At 43.7% G+C, this 19,773-nt stretch overlaps 1 protein-coding gene across 2 annotated transcripts in view; it reads right to left on the bottom strand.

Annotated features, from left to right (window-relative positions):
* PTPN13 (protein tyrosine phosphatase non-receptor type 13) overlaps window positions 1-19,773 on the bottom strand; it is a 211,006-nt gene that overhangs the window by 182,785 nt on the left and 8,448 nt on the right. Inside the window, exons 4-6 of one of the 2 annotated variants that reach the window (XM_039539642.1) lie at window positions 18,535-18,574; window positions 17,546-17,585; window positions 14,009-14,176 (exon numbers count right to left, since the gene is read on the bottom strand). The gene's annotated coding sequence lies outside the window, so the exon portion shown is untranslated. Of the gene's footprint in view, window positions 1-810; window positions 1,255-14,008; window positions 14,177-17,545; window positions 17,586-18,534; window positions 18,575-19,773 lie in introns of those variants that run through there. The other variant, XM_039539644.1, reaches the window with a different exon arrangement.

Genomic DNA, 19,773 nt, shown 5'->3' with positions numbered 1-19,773 from the left:
AATAATAAAACCACTTGCCTCATGTGGTGTTAGGCTCCCTCCTCCCAGCATTCTTCTCATGCGACATAGAATTTCCACAATCATTTAAGAAATTAGAAACAGACAGGGGCCTGCTATGTAGTCTTGCACACAGACAACTGGAGTGACTAATATTCACTGAGTTTTCCTATCCACAATAAGTTCTTTCTTTGCTGGAGTTTTCATTCACAAACTTAAGAATGTGCAGCCAGATTGACTAACACCAAAAAGGAGCCTCATTCAAAACAAACAAGCCCACGCGCAAACACACACACACCCTGAAAATCCTGGTGAAACTAAAGAAAAATGTATAAAGTTCCTTACAACAGAATAGCTTGTAAATATTCTCTATCGCCCTCCCACATAGCCAAACCCTGGATCTTCCTCAGGAGGCAACCTTGGAAATCTCTCACTACTCCACAAACCACCCACTTGCACCCAGCCAGTTTGCTGGGTTTCTCCAGGGGGCCGCCTGTCAATTAGTCTGTTTCCCTCCAACCCAAGAGCAGCAAGCCTGTCTATCTAAACCATCACTTCCCCCTAAAACCAGAACTGGAGACATAAAAAGTAAAGTCCTGCTACATGGCACAGGTCTACACATCATCAAGGCATCAATAATTAAGAGTCGTTATAATAACTGGAGAGGGGGGCCAGGAGGAAAACCCATGAGCAAACACCCTCCCGACGTCTGGGAAAGTTCAAGATCCAGATCCAAACTTCGCAGCTGGAGTTCCTCTCCAATAACAACGCGATTGGGTACAACGTGGGGCAACAAACCCCAAGCAGACTTACCAGCCGGTCTAGAGACCCAATCCCGGCGTGCAGGGGGGTGATGGAGATGAGGAGTCTGAGCCTTCACCCTCCCCGCGCAGGGGTGCTGGCTGTGGCTGGAGTCTGCAGAAGAGCCCGGGGAGGGAGGCAAAGGGGAGCAGCAGCATCTCCTCCAGCCCAGGCACCGACGCTCCGGCCCCGCACGCTCGCTCGCCTCCCAGCCCCGCCGCTCCCCGGCTCAGAGACGCTGCGGCCAAGCCCCGCAGCCGCGGGACGCCTCCGCCGGCCCCCGCTCCGCGCACCGCCCGGGCTGCTGCTCCTGCGAGGCGAGCCTAGCGGGGCTCCGGCGCTGCAACCATTGTCACGAGCGGCGCCGGCCTCTCGGGCCCTCCCTCCTGCCTCCGCACACGCCCCGCTCGCGGCGGAGCAGCCGCTGAGACAGGCGGGCTGGGCTCGGCTCCCCTCCCTTCTCCTCCTCCCTCTCCCAGCCCGCCCCGTGCTGGGGCCCTGGCAGGTCTCGGCTGTCTGGTTACTAAGCCAACCTCCAGGCCTGGCTGCGCTGCTGAGGGAGCTGCATTGCCTGCCCCACAGGCCGGGAGGGGAGAGGGGGCTCCCTTGCCACGAGGGGGGGGGGAGAGGGGAAGCGGACACCCGGCTGAGGGGGGGCAGGGAGAGGATCCCTGCCTGGAGCCTCAGCCCTTAGGGGAGGAGGATTCCCAGGGACCCCGTCCCCCTGACTGGGGGAAGTAGCTAAGACCTGCCACCGAACCCCATCCTTGGGGGGCTCCATACTTCTGGGGGAGCGAAAGAGATGCCCCCCCACCTATGCTTCCAGAGTAAACCCTGCCCAGGGATACTGTTCCTTTAGCAGAAGTGGAAGGAAAAGGAACCCCCTGAGCCGGGAACCCCATAACTCTAAGTTGGGGCAGAAGGGAGGGAGAGGACCCAAGAGTCAGGTGAGAGAGCCAGTAACTTGAGGACAGGAGTGTAGCTGAGCAGAAGGACCAAACCCCTACCATGGAGGTCTAAGTAGGGTGACCAGATGTCGTGATTTTATAGGGACAGTCCTGATATTTGGGACTTTGTCTTATACAGGCACCTATTACCCCCCACCCCCTGGCCCGATTTTTCACACTTGTTGTCTGGTCACCCTAGTCTAAGCCCCCAGCCAAGCGGCCACATTCCACTAGTGAGATGGGAGAAATCACACTATCATACCTCTCTGTTACCCAGTGTCCCGTTTGCTGCTTTTTAATAGGAGAGGGGAGTCTGATACTTATTTTTCATGCCTCCTCTTGTCCCATCCTCTTTGAGGGAAGGCCTGTTTCCTCAAGGGTGGATGGCTGCTATCTTCTCCACATTGTTTTCAGGGATGCAGGACAGCAAGTTCTCCACAGCTGCACTTTGTTTTCCTACAGTAGCAGAAACCAGAATCCATATGGGTCTATTTTACTGCAACATATAGGCAGCCCGGGTAGTGACACATTTCATTATGAGACCCCTGTTTTCATTTGCATATAAGTTTGCCAAACTTTAACTGTTCAGGTTGGAAATTTCCATGCTGAGGACAAGATTAGAGAAAAATATGTTGTTCTCCCCATTTTAAAGTAACTATTTAAACTGATTCATTGAGAAGCTTTAGCATCGCCAAGCTTTGGAGCAGGAAGTTGAAATTTGGCAGGGCATTGTCCTCATGACAGGAACATTCCTTTTGCTGTCCCTTTGAAAATCTGTCCAAACTTGAAGTTAAAGCCCTGGAACAATCTCAGGCCACACATGCTCCATACCAGGGGTCGGCAACCTACAGCACGTGTGCCAAAGGTGGCATGCGAGCCGATTTTGCCTGGCAGGCGCCTGCCAGCCGGAGTCCCGGCTGCCGGCTGAGTGAACAGAACCCCAGGCCAGCAGGAGGTTGAGCGGGGCCGGCGGTTGGGACCCCAGACTGGCAGCAGGCGCGGCCCCCGGCTCTCCCCTCACCGTGCTCGGGTTCTGCGGCTCCTGGGAGCGTGAGCCACCGGGACCCTCAGCCTGCTGCAGGGGGGGCGGCAGCTCATACTCCCAGGAGCCGCAGAGCCCAAGCACGGCGAGGGAGGAGCTGGGGGGCGCACAGGGACCGCCACCCACATGCATCCGCCGCAGCCCAAACAGGCGCACCCCCCGGCTCCCTCCTCACCGCGCTCGGGTTCCCGGAAGTGGGAGCCGCTGCCGCTGTCCCTCCTGCAGCTCCCCCACTCCCACTGCCTCAGCACTCAGCCCGGCAGCGTGTTTTGCCTCCACGTGGAGACAGTGTCTGACCGGCATGGGCATGGTAAGGGGAGTCCCAGGGTGCAGTCAGGGAGCGGGGAAGGCAGGGGGTTGGATGGGTCGGGAGTTCTGGGGGTCCTCTCAGGGGGCAGGGAGTGGTTGGATGGGGCGTGGGAGTCCCGGGGGTCTGTCTGGGGGCAGGGGTGTGGATAAGGGTTGGGGCAGTCAGGGGACTGGTAGGAGGTAGGTCCTAGGGGGACACTTAGGGTGGGGGGGTCTCAGGAGGGGCAGTCAGGGGACAAGGAGCAGGGGTGGTTGCGAGCTCTGACGGGGGCAGTCGGGGTGGGAAGTGGGAGGGAGTAGATGGGGACGGGGCTAGGGCAGGGCTCTCCCCTCTTTTTTGATTGTTGAAATATGGTAACCCTAGGCGAGGGGGGAGCTGGGGGGCGCATGGGGGCTGGCGCCCGCATACATCCACTGCAGCCTGCAGGAGCCCCTGTGGGGGGTGCCGGGCCACAGCCTGGGCAGAAGGGACGGGGGGGGCATGGCTGCTCCCCCCTAGCGGCGCTGCCGCCTTTGCAGGGCTGCTGCCCCCTACACCGCGCCGGCTCCTCCATGGCTGGGGCTTGCTGCTGCTGCAGGCAGGACACTCTGGCTCTCCGGTGCCTCCGGAGGGCGGCTCCTCCCTGCTGAGCTGCTGCAACGGCCCAAGCTCGGCAAAGCCAGTGAGTGGATTCAGGTTGGGGTGGGGAGGGCTTGCAGGGGGGATGGCGGGCTGTGCACCCCCCAGGGGAGTTCAGGGGGCGGGGAGGGGGAACCTAGTCTGGGGAGCAGCCCCTGGGCACTGCTGGCCCCTGGGGTCTATAAAGGCTCATTGGGATTTGCCCCTCAATGAACCGATGTGCAAAGGGGGTGGGGTGGCGCAAGGTGGAAGTTTTGCCTAGGGCGCAAAATATCCTTGCAGCAGCCCTGCCCCAGGGGGTGCGTGCACCCCAGGTTAAGAACCACTGCACTAAACTGATAAGATCTGCATTTTAATTTAATTTTAAATGAAGTTTCTTAAACATTTTAAAAAACTTGTTTACTTTACATACAACAATAGTTTATAGACTTATAGAGACGACCTGAAAACGTTAAAATGTATTACCGTCACGTGAAACCTTAAATTAGAGTGAATAAATGAAGACTCGGCACACCATGTCTGAAAGGTTGCTGACCCCTGCTCCATACTGACTTGTCAGAGTTTGGCAGCAACACTATCTGAAAATTCTGTCAGCATTGATCATGCTCTATTCTTTCCCAGACCCTATGTGCCAACCAGAATGCACATGCACAGAACAAGTGAGCATGATCCAGGCCACAGCTACACATGTGCAGCAGCAGGACTTCCATCCATTTGCTCATTTTGGCAGCGGGGGGCCACTGTACACCATGACAGCATGCAAGAAAAGAAGAAAGCAACCGGAAGTCTGGGCTGAATGCAGAGGGGTGAGGTATGGGGGTTTTGGGGTGGAGATCTAGAGCAGGGAGTGTGCTGCTTGCAGACCAGGTGCCAGTGTTAGTATTGTTAAAACAGATATTAGAGTTACAAGAATGCATTTAGTGTTTAGACTTCATGAAATGCCTGTAGGATGCTGCATGTGTTACTTACTTATAATATCTGTATCCCATTTTACAAGGTTGTATTGACATGTGCTCTGTAACTATAAAAGTATTTGCTAAAACTGTAAAACCCCACAGTCAGGAGAGAAGCATTGCCGAGTATGAAATGCTAGTTTACCAGAAGAAGTGTCATCTCCTCCTCAACCAAAGAAGGCCTATAGACACCAGACAAACCATTGTGGAACATCAGTGGACAAAAGACTGTATAGATTGCTTCCTCCACCCATGAAGAGGTTATGTGCACAAGTCCTTGTCCCATCACAGCTTGAACACTGCAGGAAGGGCATAAAAATCCCTGTCTAGGAGGAATTGTTATCACTATGCAGCTTGGAATTGCAGAGGGAAATATTTCTAAGCATAAGCAAGGGATCCCTGAGTTGCTTGGTCCTAACTTACATATAGAGCTTGCATATTACAGCAGTGTCTATTGTCTTTTGAAACCTAAGTCTATAACTCATGTGTGTATGTGTATGTTTACCTGCTTTAATGTTGTAAATAACTTAGAATCATAGAATATCAGGGTTGGAAGGGACCTCAGGAGGTCATCTAGTCCAACCCCCTGCTCAAAGCAGGACCAATCCCCAATTAAATCATCCCAGCCAGGGCTTTGTCAAGCCCTGCCTTAAAAACCTCTAAGGAAGGAGATTCCACCACCTCCCTAAGTAACCCATTCCAGTGAAAAAGTTTTTCCTAATATCCAACCTAAACCTCCCCCACTGCAACTTGAGACCATTACTCCTTGTTCTGTCATCTGCTACCACTGAGAACAGTCTAGATCCATCTTCTTTGGAACCCCCTTTCAGGTAGTTGAAAGCAGCTATCAAATCCCCCCTCATTCTTCTCTTCTGCAGACTAAATAATCCCAGTTTCCCTCAGCCTCTCCTCAGAAGTCATGTGCTACAGCCCCCTAATCATTTTTGTTGCCCTCCCCTTGACTCTTTTCAATTTTTCCACATCCTCCTTGTAGTGTGGGGCCCAAAACTGGACACAGTACTCCAGATGAGGCCTCACCAATGCAGAATAGAGGGGAATGATCACCTCCCTCGATCTGCTGGCAATGCTCCTATTTATACAGCCCAAAATGCTGTTAGCCTTCTTGGCAACAAGAGCACACTGTTGACTCATACCCAGATTCTCATCCACTGTAATCCCTAGGTCCTTTTCTGCAGAATTGTTGCCTAGCCACTCAGTCCCTAGTCTGTAGCAGTGCATGGGATTCTTCCGTCCTAAGTGCAGGACTCTGCACTTGTCCTTATTGAACCTTATATTTCTTTTGGCCCAATCCTCTAATTTGTCTAGGTCCCTCTGAAGCCTATCCCTACCCTCCACTCCTCCCAGTTTAGTGTCATCTGCAAACTTGCTGAGGGTGTAATCCACACCATCCTCCAGATCATTAATTAAGATATTGAACAAAACCGGCCCCAGGACCAACCCTTGGGGCACTCCACTTAATACCGGCTGCCAACTAGACAGGGAGTCATTGATCACTACGCGGTGAGCCCAATGATCTAGCCAGCTTTCTGTCCACCTTCAAGTCCATTCATCCAGCCCATACTTCTTTAACTTATTGGCAACTTGTTTGCTTCTTTTTCTTAGTTAATCTTTAGCAGGGGCGGCTCTAGGAATTGCGCCACCCCAAGCAGGGCGGCACGCCGCGGGGGGCGCTCTGGCGGTCGCCAGTCTCGCTGCTCTGGTGGACCTCCCGCAGACGTGCCTGCGGGGGGTCCGCTGGTCCCGCGGCTCTGGTGGACCTCCCGCAGGCGTGCCTGCGGATGCTCCACCGAAGACGCGGGACCAGCGGACCCTCCGCAGGCACGCCTGCGGGAGGTCCACCAGAGCCGCCTGCCGCCCTCCCGCGGCACGCTGCCCCAAGCACGCGCTTGGCGCGCTGGGGTCTGGAGCTGGCCCTGATCTTTAGTTAGTTTATTACAGGATTGGCTACAAGTGTTGTATTTGGTTTGAGGTGTAAGGTACAACTGACATGGGATAAGTGACTACTCCTTTGGGACTGGGAGTAACCTGAATATTGTTGTGATTTTTGGTGTAAGGGATTATCTATTACAAAGGCAGGGTTGCCTGGGTGGCAGGATAGACCAGAGTGCCCAAGGGGCTGACTGTGACTCTATGTTAAGATTGTTATAGTACTTGAGGAGTTCACACTTGATACTTGGTTGGTGAAATCTAATTACAGAACACAGAACCAGTGTGGGGTTTGTGCCCTGGTTTGTAACAGTCTGCCCTCAGGTTAGCACCCATGTCCGTGAGCCACTCCAGTCAATGTGACAGGGGCACAAAATGACGAACCTGGAGCAGGAGCAGAGAGGAGCAGAAGGTGGGCAGGGATGGGAGGGGGCAAGGGCAGGAACTGGGGTGGGGAGATTGGCATGAGGGACACCTGGAGATGGGGCAGAAGGGTCTGTGTCCACTAGACTCACTCCCCTCCAGAACCTGAAACTCCTAAATCTCGGTTTTTCTTTGCTATCTAGCAAATAGCTGTGAAAGCCACTGAAAATAAATATGTATTTCATTCCCTTGTCGTCTCACTGGTCCACATATAGAATGATAACTACTGCTGATGCTGTTGCACAAACAACTTAATTCTTGCACTTCCTAGCTTTTGAGTGTTTGACTTTGCAAACTTAACCATTCTTTTAAAGCAGTTTTTTCATGTAATATTGTATGGGCTCATGGTCATTGTTAACTGTTTAGAAATAAATGAGTATGATCTCTAGAGTGTCAAGGGAGTACAGCCTGGGAAGGGGGCATTAATCTCCCCACCTAAAGTGGGGAATTTAAGGAGGGCATTTGTTTGATTTTTGCTAAAAGTAGTCAAACAACAATTAAACCAGAGATTCAAAATATTATACAAAACAAGCTCTCTACAAAAACAAAAACCCTTAGGCCAAAACTTCCGAAACTGGCCAGCTGTAGTGTGGTGAGAAGAAAGGTTCCTTTCTCCTCCTCCTCCCCACAATGTCTGCCACATAGATTAATTTTCAGAAAGGGGGCTTATTTTTCCCCTCTGTCCTGAATAAGAGCTCCGCTGTGTGAGTTATTTCCCACTCCCACTCGTGTTGGGATACTAGGTCCTCCTCCAAGGTTCTGTGGTGGCTCTCTTTTTTCGAGAAAACATGATCTGACAGGAGCGAGGAAAGATGAGCAGATTAGAAAACTTCCATTTGTTTAAAAGGGACAATGTCAATGCAAATCTGATCCAAAATTTAGGTTTTGTAAAAATAAACTTTTACCCAGTGAAAGGCCAATATGTTTTTTAAGCATTCCCATGGGAACAGTTGTCTTATAAACAAATAAAAATGCTTTTGCAATAATTGTAGTTTAAGAACAATAGTGAAACTGACTTTATTTTCATTGTTCATGTTGAGGGACATACAAAAAAGAAACAAGTGGCATAAATAATTAGGATTTTAAAAAAAAGTTTCAGTTTCAGTATTTCATTAGTAACAGATAAAGAAATGTGTTTACAATACAAACTTTTTAAGTTGCTAGTGTCTCTTTCAATTTAAGGTCTCCTGAGCATGCACCCTAGTTAAAGAAAACTCAGCTGGACCTCTCAACATCTTACACACAAGCTGAAAACTAGGGGAATGCTTTCTTTACTGAATTCAATTCTGGGCATTATATTACCAGAAAGATACTATGAAATTGAAGGGAGTATAGAGAAGAACAACAAAAATGAGGGATTGATTCACAAGGAAAGATGAAGAGTTAAATACAGACTGGATAAGATTTTCAAAAGCAACTAGTGAATTTAGATGCCTCATTTTTTTGGTGTCCAGCTTGAAATACCTTAAGGAGACATGATTTTCGGTAAGTGCTCAGCCTTCTTAACATCCATCTGGGATCTAAAATCACTACTCACTTTTGAAAATCTTGGTTAGTTTGTATTGCTTGGCTAGATGATGAGCAGAGCATGGGTGAACATAAGCTGACAAACATTTGAAGGGGGTAAACACCAAGTAGAGAGAGAGGAACTATTTGAGGCCCTGATACTACAGTGAGATCCTTGATGCCAGTGGGGTGCCACACAAGATCAAGGATCTATCCATGTGAATCCAATAATAGAACCAGGGTCTACAACAGGGGTCGGCAACCTTTCAGAAGTGGTGTGCCGAGTCTTCATTTATTCACGCTAATTTAAGGTTTTGCATGCCAGTCATACATTTTAATGTTTTTAGAAGGTCTCTTTCTCTAAGTCTATAATATATAACTAAACTATTGTTGTATGTAAAGTAAATAAGGTTTTTAAAATGTTTAAGAAGCTTCATTTAAAATTAAATTAAAATGCAGAGCACCCGGGACTGGTGTCCAGAATCCGGGCAGTGTGAGTGCCACTGAAAATCAGCTCACGTGCCGCCTTTGGCACACGTGCCATAGGTTGCCTACCCCTGGCCTGCAATATATACAGGGATATCTTTAAGTCTTGAGATGAAATAAAGAAGAGAAAATTTAGGATAATATGAGGCAAAATTTCCTGACACTAAGATCTATTAATCTGTGAAATAGTCTCCCAAGAGAAGCAGAAGAAGCTAATTTGGTTGGGATATTTAAAGCTAGGCTTGTCAAAATACCAGTTAATGTACAATAGGGAATAACCCTACATTGGCATGGAGGTAGACCAGGTCTAGGTAGACTAAGTCTTTTCCACATTCTAACTTCTGATTCTATCTTAATAAAGATTGTGTCTGGGAATTATACAGTGAAGAGTTAAATAACAGCAACGGTTAAAAGGTTTAGGCAAGGGATGAGATAAGAGTTGTTTTTATTTGAGATTTGAAATGAGATGAAGGGTCAGGGAGGCTGAGAAACATACAAAGGCTGCCCAGTCTACAGAATGTTTTGAAGAAAAGGCTCTCACATCAACATTGGCCAGATTGTGTGGAGGGACAGAGAGTAGTCTAGACAAGTGGAGCGGGCAGTAGCAAGGGGATGTTTGCACAAATTAGAAGGTCACTACAATTCCGTAAGTGATGGCTCTTAAGTAACCAAATTTTTAAAGGGGAGACTTTAGACTTACACCTTCCAAAAGCAGATAGCATTGTATTTAATGTCAGCACATCTGTTGTTTCACTGCAATATTGTGATTCAGTATCCTGTATGTAGGGCCAGATGTTGTTCCCATTGAAATCAGTGGGAGCTTCCCTTTTCAATTAATGGAGTAGGTTTGGGCCTATAAATAGCAGCCTTACATTACCTTGTGATCTTCAGTATATCTTCATACATGGTGATGAATACACCAAAAAAAATCTTCTGATAAATTCTTTTGTTTATTCTGGTTTTATTTTTAGCATGATGTATGCAGTAAAGATTATGGATCTGACAAGTGAGAGGTTGGAGTGGGTAGGCTCAAGAATGTAGGTAAAAAATCAGGGGCAGCCCCATCCTGGTGTGACTGGCCCTTTCAAGTGAGTCGGGCTCAGCCTTGCCTGTGAGGTGACTATTAACTCCCAGCTGATTCTGATCTGGTGACTCAATTACAATTAATGATCCTAGCTGTGAAAGGGTCAGTGAGGGAAGAAAACTCAATGAGGGAAGAGAGCCAGTAAAGAGGAGCAAAGAAGGAGCTATGCAGTCCCTGGGAAGAGCAGGGAACTTCAGTATAACCCAAGAGGGGCAGAAGAAGATTTATTTGGATTTTCAGTTGTCCTCTGCTACCTTGGAAGAGGACTGAACTTAAAAAGCAACCTGGCCAGAGGGCTCCGTCATGGAACATGTAGGCAGACACAGGCTATTGCCGGGCCAGATAAGTGGGTAATGGGGTGCTGGAGATGAAGACACCTGCAATGGCAGGCTCTGATACCAGGAGGTGCTATGGCAACATGTGGAACTACCTACAGCAGTGGCTCTCAACCTTTCCTGATGGCTGTACCCCTTTCAAGAGTCTGATTTCTCTTGTGTACCCCCAAGTTTCACCTCACTTAAAAGCTTACAAAATCAGAGCTAAAAATACAAAAGTCTACAGCATACTGTTACAAAAAATTGCTTTACTTTCTCATTTTTACCATATAATTATAAAATAAATCAATTGGAATATAAATATTATACACTGAAATGTAAGTACAGTGTACAGAGCAGTATAAACAAATCATTATCTATGAACATTTTAGTTTGTTAGTGCTTTTTATGTAGACTGTTGTAAAACTAGGCAAATATCTAGATGAGTTGATGTACCCCCTAAGAGACCTCTGAGTACCCCCAGGGATACACGTACCCCTGCTTGAGAACCACTGCCTACAGGACCTGATCTGGCAAAGCATATAAGCACAGGAGTGGTCCTACTGAAGTCACTAGGACCACTCACGTGCTTAAAGTTAAGCATGTACTGAAGTGCCTTGCTGGATCTCAACGTAGATTTCCAAGCATAAACTCGAAGTGGTTGGAAGCCACATTGTGACAGTCTTCTACGTAAGGACACTTTCAGTGTTTTAGCCAATTTCTGCTACAATAGAAGCCAATTTCTGCTTTCAGATGTACATTCTCAAATCAGACTGAAGCCAAGGGAGGTAGATTCTTGCCATATGTCTTTCCTAATGAGCCCTTTTTTTCAGAGCTGTGTTTACCCAGGTCAGTTTTGTCTTGACACACAAGCATTGTCTAAACTAGGTAACTTTTACAATTTTCACTGTTGCTAAAACCAGTTCGGCTGCATTGATTTTAGCAACATGGGGAGCTCCCAGTTTCAAAGAACTGTCAATGTTTCCCCCATTCTCTTTCCTCCCTAACCCTCACAACTACAGTAGGGATAAATCTGGCCCATTGGATTTGAGGTAGTGGTCAGATATCCAGGAGGAGATGTCTGACATATATTTGTCAATATCGGACAGTGCAAAGGATAAAAAGATCAAAAGGGGAAGAGGTAGATATGAAGGTATCAGTGTAAAGGTGATAGCTGAACATTAAATGGATGAAATCTCCCAAAAAAGTTAGGCCTAAAGATCGAGTTTTGGGAAACCCTGTCAGGCAGAAGTAGAACCCCCAAAGGAAATGTTAAAGGAGCTATCAGAATTGCAAAAGAAGAATCAAGAAAGTAAATCTAGTACTTTGAAAACCCCAAAAGGATAGGAAAATCCCATACAGAAGCAAGAATTTAATGAATACTAAGCAAAATCTCTTCTATCCTAAGATAAATTGGAATCACAAACCCCAGAGAGAGAGAGCCAAAATTCTAGTCTTGGTTTCACTAAAGTAAATCTAGGGTAACTTCACTGAATTAAGTGGAGTTACTCCAGATTTATACTGATGTTGCAGAGACCAAAATCTGGTTGATATATAGGGTGAAGAGTCATTCAAAAGAGCCAGATATATAGAATGAAGAGTCATTCAAAAGAGCCAGTACCTAGATAAGGCACAGACAAGACTGGCTACATCTTAAAACAGGCCCAATAACTGGGGACTGTGAGGACTAATAAGTCATGTGTAAACCAAATGCAAAGGCCCTTGTGCGATTTGATTCTTCTGAAATATATATATAATTGTTTTCCTTATTAACTCCGCTACCTAGTAACACTTGCACATATACCTAGACTTATGACAAGCTCAGAATTCTCTTGAAATGATTCCCAAACTTTATCTCCTGAAAGTCTCCTGAAACTTTGTTGCTTTGTCTTCTGAAAGTCTGTGTATAATCTTGATTGGGAGTAAATCTTTTAAAAATATACTTCATATTTTGGTGTAGTTGTTACATAAAGAAGAGTCATTCAAAAGAGCCAGTACCTAGATAAGGCACAGACAAGACTGGCATATTTAATCTACCTATACAATTTTATCTAATGAAACAAAACTAATGTAATCAAATTGAGTGGACTGAGGGACCGATCTCATAACTAGTTCTATCTGCCTATGCAGTTAAATCTATGTTGTCTCACTTGAAGTGAATGCCTTTTAACTCTATGAGACTGTATGGGGGATATAAATCATAACAACTCTCTTTAGGCTCAAACATTTATTTTTGAATTACTACTGTCTGCCAAAGTCACACTATAGCTTTTGTAATTAACATCACTGATTAGTTTTACTGTCAGGCTTTTTAAATGGAGTGTCTTAAAGAAGCTGAAAAAAAAAAAAGAACTCCTAATATAGAATTGTTGCTGTGGGGAAGGAAGGAGGTTGTGGTGGCAAGCTTTCAAGATTCTCACCCTCTCTGATATAAGGGGCCGGGAATTACTATCGTAGTTGTACCTCTTGGTTCTTTTCTTATCCATCACACAGAAATTATTTTGCTGCATATATAGTATAATCTTTAATGTTTATCTTGAGGGGTTTTAGGATGGATTTGTCTGTTAACATAAGCTTACATTGTCTCAAATTTTTCCACTGCCAAATTAAATTATTTTTGTGGGGTGTCCAATTTTATATGGAGGCCCGAGGGCATTTTTCAGGGAATCTTAGTCCTTTTCACCAAATTTTAAATAATGAAGGGGAGAAAATTAAGTTACTGGCTTGAACATAGATTTATTTCCTGATTGTCTAAGTTAATTAGTGAACTGTGGCATTACACTATCTGATTTATATCTTTTGCTTTAGCCTTTATGGCAGACGTTTAAATGTGTACTGCAGACAATGTTGTGCTATCTTTTGTTGTTGTTGTTGCTTTGGGCCAAATTTTCACCCTCAGATACATTGACTTCAGTGGGAATTGTACAGTTAGATCTGTGGACAGAATCTCACCATTTATTTGATTGATTATATCAATTGGATTTTAATTTTTATTATTGTTGGAAACCTCTTCCCTAGTTTGTGACTTTAGTCTCTCTCTCTCTCACACACACACACTCACTCACTCTCCATCAATTTATAATGGTTATTAACCTTGATGAGAAATGACTAAGTATCTCCCATAGATAAAGAAGATAAAGTATCTCCCATAGATAAACCACTATGGAAACATGGTTTTGACATAGTTTCTTGTTTCTAAAAAGGACAAGTCAGATAGTTAGATCCACTCTAAACGAAAGGCTTGGTAGTCCATGGGCATCAGTTATAACTTATTTAATCCCTATTAACTCAAGTTCCATATTTGCAGGTACTCCTAATTTCAGTTTTATTCATATTATTTCATTTACTATTCTGGATTTAAAAGTCATACCCTTTTCTCCATGCAACTGTGAAGGCCTTTATTTGGAAAACTACCTTATTTAAATCTCAAGGGTCTCATTGGTTCACATCTTCCTATATGGTATAACCACTAGTTGCTGCTTTGAAATAGAATCCTAAATTGGCATGTTTGGATACTACAGGGTACTGCATGCATAAAAGCATTTAGGGATACATTTTCAAAAGTGCTCAGCATCGTTACCGCTCTCTTTCCTTCAGCAGAGAAGAGGAAGCAGTGCTTTCCCCTTAATGGAACCCCTAGTTATGAAGCTGCTTCCATACTCTTCCTTCTCCCAGAGTTATTGCATAGTGCCTTTCCTGAGGAATTAACTTTGTTGAGCTCTTCATAGCATAGTCAGTGTCAGGACATCTAAGGAATGGAAAAGAGCAGAGGAATTGGTAAGGCTCTTGAGCTTTCATTACTGTTGGTGCAAGGAATAATCTATTTAAAATTACATTCATAGAAATGCTATAAATTGTGTTTAAATCACGTGTTCATGTATAAGTGGAAAAATAGCTATCTAACTTATCCCTGTATCAGAGGGGTAGCCGTGTTAGTCTGGATCTGTAAAAGCAACAAAGAATCCTGTGGCACCTTATAGACTAACAGACGTTCTGCAGCATGAGCTTTCGTGGGTGAATACCCACTTCTTCAGATGCAAGACTTGCATCTGAAGAAGTGGGTATTCACCCACGAAAGCTCATGCTGCAGAACGTCTGTTAGTCTATAAGGTGCCACAGGATTCTTTGTAACTTATCCCTGTCTCTCATGCTGTGGCTCGGTTGCTTTCCTCTCATCTTACAAGATTAATCACTTGGTGAAGAGTGATCGAAGAAACTGCTTTCCCAGGAAAAGCCAGTTTTCCATGGATAAAATATTTTAAAAAGTGTGCGTGGGGGGAAACCACGTAAACAACGTGCTTTGGCAGTAAATCATAACCATACTGCCAATGATGGCTGGGCAATGAAGTATATAAGGATGTCATTAGTGCAATGAACCCATTTGCTGGAGCATAATAATGTATGATCCTAAAAATTACTTTCATATAATTACAGGAAGATGAAATTCATTTGAGGTCAGAATAGGGAAACTGCTCTCATTCTGAGAGTAAAATATTGGCATACATTTTTCCTCCTAAATATTGTTTAACCATGATGTTAGCCCTGTAGAGACTGCATACATTTATATAGACGTATGGAGATATCTTGACTGACTTCAACAGTGTTACCGATACACTTTTACTTGGGTGGGGGCAGAGTGGCAGTTTATTTTTCTGTGGGCAACTTGTTAAGCAATAGGAAACAGAAGGTATTTTTCCCTCTGTTATTGCCCTTGGACCAACTGGAATGTTTCACTAATCACTAATCCTCACTGAAGATACTTGCTAGGGGAAGGCTCCTTTTCACCACTCCCCTCCCCCCACCAAATCTTCATGTAAATGGGTCAGGAGTTTCTCTTTCTCTAGCCAAGATAATCTCACCCCATGCCACATTCCATCTCAGTGAATGTCCCCCAAAAGCCAGCACTTCAGGATTAGGGGGCTCAAGGTACCAGAATGTTCAGTGCAGCTAGCAGAGCCAGCCAATAATAAACGTCTCCGATATCAATGATGATAAGATGTGAACTATTCTGTGTTGTGTACTTCTGCCCTCTTAAAGCTATAGTGCACATTCCTCTGTATAACATGACTGTCTTCAGACAGTGATGAAACAGGAAAACTGAAGAAGCCTAATCTAGACACATCTGTGTAAAAGTGTGTGTGTATAACTATATCAAGTATCCCCATAAGCAATATGGGGAGTATCTCTGTAATCAATATTTGGCTGGCAGTCTGGAAAATGTCAGTTCTATAACGGTTCAAATGAGTGACTTTCATATTAAAAAATTCAAAATTTTGTCTTGGAAGTCTCAAGAAAGCAACTTTCTGCCTTCAGCCATTAGGAAAAAAAAAGATGGAAGCATTAAAAAAAGAGAAGGAAAAAACCCACTTTGAAAGCCAGAGGCACTGGACAGTGTCCTGTATCAGTCTTCTTCCTCGAAATATTATTTTCATGGAAATGCACTTTCAGTACATTACTATCAGATTTAACACTGGCTTAATCTGACAGTTAAATGAAGCTTAAAATAAGTTGTTTGTAAAGATATGTTGGCATGTTCCACTGGATGTGATGCTGACTTAAACCATTAGCTAGCCACATTTGGGGAAGAGTCTTTTGTTCACTACAGGAAGCAATCCGGAGTCAATAACTTCCCGTTCAGCTGGTAGATAGTCATTGCGCAAAGAATAATCAAATTGAGACCCCCCCTCCCAAAAAGCAAAGTCAAACACATTCTATACATGCACACAACAAAATATAAAGTAAGACACTTTCGACTAACATCCTGTTTAACTCATCATTGCTGGGCAACACTAGTAATATTGTTAGAATTTATGCCATTGGAGGAAATTGTTATGGAACAACACTTTTGATAGCTAAATCCACAGGAGCATGAGGAGTAAAATGTGTATTTTGGGTGCAGTGGTTACTGAAAATGATTGGAAACGAAGAGTTTTTCATGTTACACTTCAAGGGAGGAATGAAATTTCTAATAGTAATAGGGTAGTAAGCCCTTTAGTTTGTGATGTCACTGTGTTGTGCGTTTTTTTGGGTTTTTTTTAGAAGCTGCCTGATGACAGTAAGAGCAGCAGTATGTTTGTAACTAGGTCTGGCATGTTTGTGTACATTAAATAATACTGTGATTTTTTGTCATCATTTTTTAAAAGCAAAAGACATAATACCCTTTAACAGCGATCAGTTTTAATATAGATTGGGGAAAGTGTAACAGTAATACCTATTTAAATCTAATTTCTCAAAATTTGCTGAACTATGTTAGAGGTATACAGAAAACAAAATATTCTCTATCGGTTAGAACGGGGAGCTGAGAATTGAGTCTAGATCTGCTCAAACAATCTGAAGTATTTAGTTAATGAAATTAGCCCCATGGATTATTGTTGAAAGGGTGAGTGTACTGTTGTTTATTTCTATACGTATGATGAATGTGCATGTGTTGATATGATTTAATGTGTATAATATGTCTGTGTTTAAGATGGTCCACCAAAAGCGGTCAAATTTACGTCCCTGCGCATGCCCCTTCCTAGAAGTCAGTGATACCACTTCTGGTAGCACAAACACATGACAAATGTGACAATGTGTAGCCACATCTCTTAGTGCACTTCTGAAAGTTGCTCACATACTGCTGTGGTGAGTGCAGTATAAGAACTTATTCTGAATGGCTTATGAGTGTAGCATATAAACAAATGTTACATTTCTCCTCCTCCTTAAAAATTCTGTACAATTGTACTTGTATTCAGTCAGGTAGGTATGAAAGGTGAAGCAATAAAAAAATAGCCCCAATACTTTAAAAAAATGCTTCTACTATGGAAAACTTGTATGGCATGGTTATTGTAATTTAAATGTGGTATATAAAAATGGTATGATGTGAAGATTTTATTAGCAATCATTTGGGATGTCAGCTTTACCCACATTTGGTCCGTCTCAACTCATGACAAAACCTTTATACTCACCATCATGTATGCTAGGTTCTGAGCTGGTGTTAACTGGCATTGCTCTACTGGCTGTATTGGAAGTTGTACCAATTTGTAGCAGCTAATGTATAACGTATATAATGTTATCTGTTTTATAACTTAATTGCTTGAAACTTGGTGCCATCTTTTGCTCATCAGAGCATATCACCTACCTTATACAGCTCACATTTCAGGTCTCGTAAAGTTCCTTTTCTGCTAATATAAGCAATTTATCTTGATTACATCACAATTCTCTTCTATAACCTTCCTATATCTCTGTTCAGTTTCAAGAAGTCTAGAATTCTGTGGCTAAATGGTTCTCTTTGCTCCAGGAAGTGGGATGAGATCACCCCATTCTTGGTCACCTTCTTATCTATTTCTAAATCCCACTTAAAATTGCTTTTCTGGACTTACAAACTCTCTGTGGATTGATCCCATCTTCTCACTCTATCCTGTACATCTTCACCCATCCACTCTCCTCTTTCAGCCTCTACTTCCTTTCCATCTAGCTGTAGGTTACTTTCATTCATGTTCTCTCCTCCAGTTAGAACTCTTTAATCTCAGTAAATAGAATTTTAAAACCTCCCTGTCCCTGTTTGCTTTAGATGCCATCCTAATCTATTCTAAAGCCAGTGTCATTCTGCTCACTGCAACAATTTTTTGTTTTTTTACTACTGCTGCTCATTTCTTGCAAATCCAAAATTAGTATTTAAAATGCTTAGACCGGGAATGAGAAGTAAAAACTGTAACAAAACTTCCTCTGCTTTAGAAAATGAAAATGTTTTTCTCTCTTTCTCCATAAAGACATGGTGGACCAAATCACTGACTGGTTATAAACTGAAATAACTCCATTGCAGTCAATGGAGCTACATTGATTTACACCAGTAGTGGATCTGGCCCTGTCTGCATGTTAAAATTTAGAGTAAAATCTTTCATTGCTTAACATTTTCTCTTTATATGCATATTTTAAGGTTAATTTGCATAATCATTAATCAGGAAAATAAGCTACTTTATTCCAAATCTATTGGTATTTTTTAAATAGAATACTGGCAAAGCAACCAGTTGAAAAGCAAACAATTCAGTATTCTCCCCACATATAACAGCCAAAACACTAGAAAGTATTGATTATTTTATATTTTAAGGGTATATTCTCAGTACTTACATAGTAACTGTCCCGGAGATATTTAAGCCAAGTGAGTTAACTGGACAAGGAAAGCACATATAAAATGTCAGTTGGTTTTGTTAATGTAATCTTATCTGTGCTGTAGACCTGAAATCTATTCATTACACCTTAGGGATTGTACCCTAATACACATCTCTTCTGATCTAAAAAAACAAAGGGAAAACCCTTTTCACCCATGGCTCCTTTCCTTTGAATGTTAAAGCAAATAATGAACAATGTCATGTGATCTAAAAATACCCATGTGCATAGTATATTAATGGCTTTCCTGGGTTTTTACGAGCTGTAGGGTTAGTTTAGTGAGCTAGAGACTTCTGTGGTTTCATACTCTACATTAAAAGCATTTTTAGTGGTGCAATGAATAAAATTCTGCAACTAGAATGTCTATAAGTTCTCCCATACTCTTTTGGCAGAGCTGTCATGTGAATTGAATGGGGACTTCTTCCACCAACATTGCTTGCTCCTTTGAAGTATCATAGCAGACAGCATGCTGGAGTATTATGTTTCTCCCCCCAGAATACATTCTACTATGATGCTGTTTCAAGGAAGCAGATGGATGGGGCTGCATCTCTGTGGAATACATCTACCAATCAAAAGCGCTGTTACGAGAAAGCATTGGACAGTTTACAGAGCCAACATACAAATGCTCAACTCAATGAAACCTTTTAATGTATTCTTTTAGTTTTGTAGCCACTCTCCTTCTATTCTGCTCCTCTGAATTGCTGTGTGTTACGGCATAATAGAGAGAATTCCTGAGTGTGAATCTGATCTTACTGCAAAACATTTACCCTCCTTTTTCCTTGCATAATCCTGCTTTCTGAATAATTAAATCTAACGTGTCCCTCCTGAAGCTTCTTGTCCAAGGCTATTGGACTGATAGTTGGATAAAACAGTTAAGGAGCCCCAGTCTGTAATATCTACATTTTGCTTTTTTTCCCCACTTTGTAGGCATGTAAGTTCTCTTTATAATTTACTGATCTAATAGTTGTAATAGCCAGTTCTGTCTATCAAATTCTCAGATACAGTGATGAGTAAATTTTATTCAGAATGAGTCCAGGATGATACCAAAATGCATCATCACCTTGTTTCTCAAGTTGCCTGGCACAAGGATTCTTTGACTGACTTTTCCCTCATCTAGGGTTGTATGGCCATCAAAGATATTTCTTTTCTGCCAGAGGCATTTTGCGTAGAGGTGGATCCAAGCTACACATTTTTTTAGAT

Source organism: Mauremys reevesii, linkage group 5, assembly GCF_016161935.1.
Source record: "Mauremys reevesii isolate NIE-2019 linkage group 5, ASM1616193v1, whole genome shotgun sequence".
NCBI lineage: Eukaryota > Metazoa > Chordata > Testudines > Geoemydidae > Mauremys > Mauremys reevesii.
Note: the sequence above shows the minus strand (reverse complement) of the source record. Positions and strands in the feature narration are given on the sequence as shown.